Genomic DNA, 6,298 nt, shown 5'->3' with positions numbered 1-6,298 from the left:
AAAACAAAGCAACTAGCCAAAAACCAATTTAAAAATCCCCAACAAAACACAAACCACACCAAACAACACCCCCCAAGACTCCCTCAAAACAACCAAAAACCAAGCCAAAACAGCCAAACTCACCCACCCACCCACCAACCAACCAACCAAAATAATTAGGGACATAAAAGGATTCTTCATATTCCTGAATTTGTTTTTAATTTCTATATTTTAAACATAGAAATCTTACAGAGGCTATAAAAGTAAATGTGGTTTTTTTTTTAATCTTCAGGTAAACATTCCAGAAAATTTTCAAACACTTAAACTAAAACACTTAAATTAAATTGACCAATAATTGAAAGAACTATTCATATTGTTTTGGTTTAAGTCTCAGCATCAATCTTTTGCAAAAACTTAAGGTGGACAGGTATATGAACTAAAATAGGCAAGTTCAGCTTGTAAAGGTCTTGCATCTCAGGAGCAAAAAATGGAAATCTAAGGCTGTTTAATAAATTTCATAAACTCTTGAGTCTAGCACTTCATACTACTAAAGAAAAACGCTTTGACACCACCTGTGAAAACTAGCCAGCAGTCCCATTCCATAAGATAGAAGCTCACAACTCATCCTTCCAAGTAGGAAATGAAGTGTGACAATAAACTTAATGCTTGTAGGACTGCAAAGTAATGATATGGTGGGCTCCTGGTGAGCAATTTAAGTAATTCCCTAAAGATATATAAGCCAACAGTGTGTGCTGTACACAGCTTATCAAGAACAGTGCAGCCAGCAGGACTAGTAAGGGATCATGTCCCTGTGCTCAGCAGCAGTGAGGCCACCCCTGGAGTCCTGCATTCAGTTCTGGGCTTTTCACTTTGAAAAGGACATTGAGGTACTGGAGTGTGTCCAGAGAAGGGCAACAAGGACACCTCCTGAAGGGCCTAGGAAATGCATCGTGTGGGGAAGGGCTGAGGGCATGGGGTTTCTTTGGCCTCGAGAAGGGGAGGTCAAGGGGGGATCTCGCTGCTCTCTACAAGTACTGAAAGGAGATTGTAGCAAGGTTTGTAGCTGGTTTCCTCTGCTGTGCCTACAGTGACAGGACCAGGAAAAATTACCTTAAGGTGAGAAAGGGAAAATTCTGTCTAGATATTGGGAAAAAGTTTCTTCACCATAAGTGTGGTCAGGCATTGGAATAGATTGCTCTGGGAGGTTGTCACCTCTCTGGAGTCATCCTGCCTGGTGGTGTTTAAGAGATGTTTGGATCTGGCACGGGGTATTGTGGTTTAGTGGTTTAAGAATTACTGTGGTAGTGCTGAGTTGATGGTTGGAATTGATGATCTTAAAGGTCTCTTCCCACCCTGATGATTCAAATAATATTTATATTATATATAACATATATAATATTTATAGTAAGTGTTGCCAGGCTAAAAGAGAAAGGTGGCATGTAGGATTTAATGGTAAAAAGAGATAAAATCTTATGCAGATCTTGATATCTGCAATCAACACAGATCTTCAGATGTCCTGTTAACATTTCCATTTGAACTGGACTTCAGAAATAATGCAGCATAAATGCTCAAAACTGGTATTCCCTGATCATTTGTTCAAGTCAGAGAATCAAGACATCAATTGTTCATAATTCCACACTTTTAGCAGTGAGAATTTATGGTGACAGATATGGTTACTGAGATTAGAAAATATTCATACTTTTGTGGAATAAGGCTGTGTTTTTAAATTACTAATATTTGTCATATTTTGCAATACTAAGTTCTAGCACTAGGGAAAAGGATGAAAAAAGTCCTCTTCCAAATAGATGAGGTCTGATTAGAAATAGAGATTTAGGTATTTATCGCACCCTGGCCAAATCAGGCAATGCCTTTAAAGTCATCACTTCATAAAAGACATGTTATGAAGTGTTCATGTTTCTGACACTTGGCATATGTGCCATGGGGAATGTTTCAGAGACATAATTTATATTGCAGCTCTTTCCTACAATTGAGATTTAATGTATTATAATTTCTCTGGCTTGCAGTTTGAGCACTAAATTCATTGCAAAAGAAGCATTAGTAATCCTGATAGCGCAAAATTATGGTATAGATAAACATTATTTTTAGGTTCATGCCTGTAAATCCTAACAAAAGCATGGGTAGATTAATATAAGTATAAAATCTAAAAGAAACAATGCAGTAGGATCCATAACTACAGTTGTTGGAGGGAGATGGGAAGAGAGAATTATAAAAGCCTAGCTCTTTCAAATTCTCATACATTTGTAAGGTTGTTTTAAACTGGATTTATTTCCATTTTATTTCATCACATGTGACAGAACCTGCTAAAAAGATGACATGCTAAGACTAAGAAGTCAGCTTGTGGTTGGGATGCATTATGTGATCAGACAGAACTGCAGGATACTGATGGATAGCTAATCTGAACCCCCTGCTGTAAAAGAAAATTAGTCAGCAGAGGCCATAGGGGCCAAATTTATCTGGTAATTAGTTGTGTACCCAGAAACTACAGCAGACATTTAAGATCTTACAAAGGCTACTCTTCTCTTCTGCCTGTGAGTTCCTTTATTTTCTGACCTTTTATCTGTATGAAACTTAGTTTGCAGCTTTTTGACTATATGAAAATTGTGGAAAATGGTTTAGTGTCATGAAGTGTTGCTATAACTTATTCATAGTGCTCTACTTATATAATCATAGATTTCCATTCTGACCTGTGAGCATCTGGAAGCAAATAGGATCTCTTTTGTATAAGAATAAATTCCTGTCTTGTTCTTAAAAAATGCAACAAAATAGGCTGTTATTTAATATCTCAGCTGCTCTCAAAACATCAATTTGTGCAGAGGCCCAGAGAAAGTTTCTTCTTTCTCCTTTTCTTTTCTTTTCTTTTCTTTTCTTTTCTTTTCTTTTCTTTTCTTTTCTTTTCTTTTCTTTTCTTTTCTTTTCTTTTCTTTTCTTTTCTTTTCTTTTCTTTTCTTTTTTTTCTTTTCTTTTCTTTTCTTTTCTTTTCTTTTTTTTCTTTTCTTTTCTTCTTTTCTTCTCTTTTCTTTTCTTTTCTTTTCTTTTCTTTTCTTTTCTTTTCTTTTCTTTTCTTTTCTTTTCTTTTCTTTTCTTTTCTTTTCTTTTCTTTTCTTTTCGTCTTCTCTTCTCTTCTCTTCTCTTCTCTTCTCTTCTCTTCTCTTCTCTTCTCTTCTCTTCTCTTCTCTTCTCTTCTCTTCTCCTGGTGCTTTATCCAAAATCTTCTGCCATGTACTTTTTTCATAGATCAGGGACTAACACACCAATTTCCATGCCAAATGTATAATTTACTAATAAAACATTATGATTGTTTTGTGAGCCTTCTGAATTTTGTCATTCACTTTAAGGAAGAGCATTTACAAATCTTGAGTGCTACCATCCCATCATCACTTGAATCACACGTGAGTCCTCCAAACCAGTGGGCTTTAGTTTGGGAGCTCACATAGATTTATGTGAGCAAGTCCAGCCATGCCAATGCACTGCCAAACTGCACAAAATTTCCCTCACCTCTGAGTCTCACAGAAACTTGTCTGGGAAATGACTGAATTTCTTTAATAAATATCAAGCTGAGAGGTCATGTGTCTGAACAGTTCTGAAGCATTTTATTTGCCAAAGAATATTGATGTACAGCCAGTAGGGTCCTCATTTAAGCAAAAATAATTTGAGTAGACTAAGCTTTTCTTAATTTCAACCAAAGATTGCAAAATCAGAATATCCACAAAACTTTTTAGAGCTTTTTATGTGTTTTTTTCGCTAATTACTCTCCCTGTCAACACTGCTCAAAAAAATTCAGTCTATATCTGACCTTTATTACCCAGAGAATGTTTTGCATATTTTGTCCTTGCTGCTATCCCTGAGGACAAGGTATGTCCATCTCCCAGGGTTGTATTCTCTTAGTGATTGCAATTGACCATAAGTATTTTTTTACCTTGGAACCTCTGTTATCATCTCATAGTACTTTCAAAAAAAGTTCCTATCATGTTGTGTTTATACTTTCAGGTGTTTCTATTTCACAATCTACCACTCTGCAATATGTCAGAAAACTGTCAATTGATCTTGAAGTGAATCACATTTCAGTTACTATTTTGAGTGACTTGAGACAGAAAGAGTAAAAACCAAACCCTCAGGGTTCTTAAAAATTAATCAAATAAGGCAAAACTTGTCCTATACGTGGTGAAAAGCATGAAAGCAGTGGAAATTTGATGCAGTGTGTGAAATTCTAGTGTTATTTGATCTAAATCAGCCAGTTATCTTCATTGAGTTTCAGATTTCTCAAAATTTACTGAATTTTTGAAATGTGAAAATTAAGTCTTTATCAAGCCTTTATTAAGGTTTTATAAAGATAAAAATATACTTTTTTTAAAATAAAGAAGTATGGAATTTGGTGTATGTGAACTGGCAGCAAAAGATAAATTTTGGCTCTCTTCTGTCATTTACTGAATTATTTAAGCATCTTTTTGTATAAACCTGTAACAGTTGGCCTGAAGAACTTCACAGAGACAGAAAATCTGGTGCTATATTTTGAAAAAGATATGGTAACAGCCATGTTAAAGGAAAAAGACTATCAATTAGGTCTAGCCTAGCTTTGGACAAAATTATTGGGATATTGGGATATTACCATATCAAAATATTTCAAAACACATTTATTACTAGAACTAAGAGCAGCTGCCTCTTTGCTTCAGCACTAGATGAGTTCACAGATATTGCAGTTCTCAGTGGTTTATTTATAACTAAAAACTAAAAACTAAAAACTAAATCAAAGCCTTTGGAATTTGTTTAGCTTTGTAACCCCCCCCCCCCCTTCCCACCAAACCAAATGCACACAGAAGAGATATTCAGACACAGATTATTTTTTTTTTCTTAGAGGAAAAAGACATAGTCACAGGGTAAAGGCATACAAGTGTATGTTCAAGGATATGAGCATGCTGGTTACTTTATATGTGGCAGCAGCTGCAGCAATGAAAGGAACTTCTCCCAGCCTCCTGATTCCCAAGGCTCCCAGGCTCCATTCACATGGTCCTGTGCAATCTAAGAAGCATATCACATTTTCTAACAAATGAAAGCTGGTGTGGATGTGGGATAATTAAGCACCCTTTTATTTAATTAATTGTAAAAACATATCTGACTTTTTTTTACATACCAGGTAACCTGCTACAGAGTCAATTAATAATAAAGGGACTCTTCAAGCATATCTTAAATCAATAAACAAGATAAATCCATGAACCATGTTTAGTCTTAGATATTTTATTGAATATTTTTGACAGAATTTTCTTATATATGAAAGAGCCAAAGGACTAAGTTGAAAGGGAACAAGCAAAAGGAAAGACATCAAAGACACAAACTAAATAATATAAATGTAACTAAAACAACATGGAATAATTTTCAAACTTTGTTTCTGAAATGAAACAGGATTTTGTACATCAACATTAGCACTATCTCCTTCTGAAGTTCCAGAAAACAAACATTCTAAATTCCCCTTTAAATGAAAGAAAATGGACTTTACAATAACTGATTGCATTATACATTTATCTTTTTTCTTAACTGTAGACAAATGTCTAATATGGCAGATCAGCACAAAGTGGCAGGTCAAAAGCCAGTCCTTGAAACTTGGCTTGCATCTTAAGTCCAATAAGCAAGGATGTGACATTCCCAGACTCATGTCTAAATTATTTTCAAATTCCTATCTCCCTTTTTCAGCCAAAGCACTATGATGAACACTATAAAATTAGAAAGAAATATTTGTGTTCAAATATGAAATTTAATAATAATTTTACTTACCTTTGTCAAATATAAGACTATATTACTATAAAAATGAGATAATAAACCCAAAGAATTATTTCATTAAAGTATTTCTTAGATTAAGGATAAGCATTGTTCAAGCTGTTCTGCTTATAAAGTGTGTGGAGATCTTATTTAACATTTCCTTTTAGTGAAAGTGCAAGCTAATTAACATATCAATCTCCTACTGCAGACTGGGATTTTCTGTGATATTTAACACAAATCTCATACTTGAACTTTTCTAATTATTTTAATTATCTTTACCTTTTGTCCCACATCATCTGACAGAGAGTGGAGGATGTTAAAAAGAGTCTAACACCTGGACTTCATAATATTAATGTAAATCACAGAGAATATGCTGATTTACTATTATTACCAGTAGCAACAGCAATTGTGAGACTGAAACAAAATGGAGGATTTAGAACAGCAGAAGTACCTAAAGATTTATTTTGTAATTTGTGCTCAATAACAGTAGGAACAAGCAATGGACTGCAAGATGTAAGTTCTATTATGCCAGACATAATTTAGATAG

General features: G+C 34.6%; 1 long non-coding RNA gene across 1 annotated transcript in view; it reads left to right on the top strand.

Annotated features, from left to right (window-relative positions):
* Window positions 1–2,499: 2,499 nt before the first annotated feature.
* The window catches only part of LOC110479289 (uncharacterized), an 80,303-nt gene continuing 76,504 nt past the window's right edge, over window positions 2,500–6,298 (top strand). Inside the window, exon 1 of the long non-coding RNA XR_002466902.2 lies at window positions 2,500–2,528. This is a non-coding gene — a long non-coding RNA (uncharacterized LOC110479289). The remainder of the gene's footprint in view (window positions 2,529–6,298) is intronic.

This window comes from Lonchura striata, chromosome 1 (assembly GCF_046129695.1).
Source record: "Lonchura striata isolate bLonStr1 chromosome 1, bLonStr1.mat, whole genome shotgun sequence".
Lineage (NCBI taxonomy): Eukaryota > Metazoa > Chordata > Aves > Passeriformes > Estrildidae > Lonchura > Lonchura striata.
The sequence above is the reverse complement of the archived record's forward strand: the minus strand, read 5'-3'. Positions and strand labels throughout refer to the sequence as shown.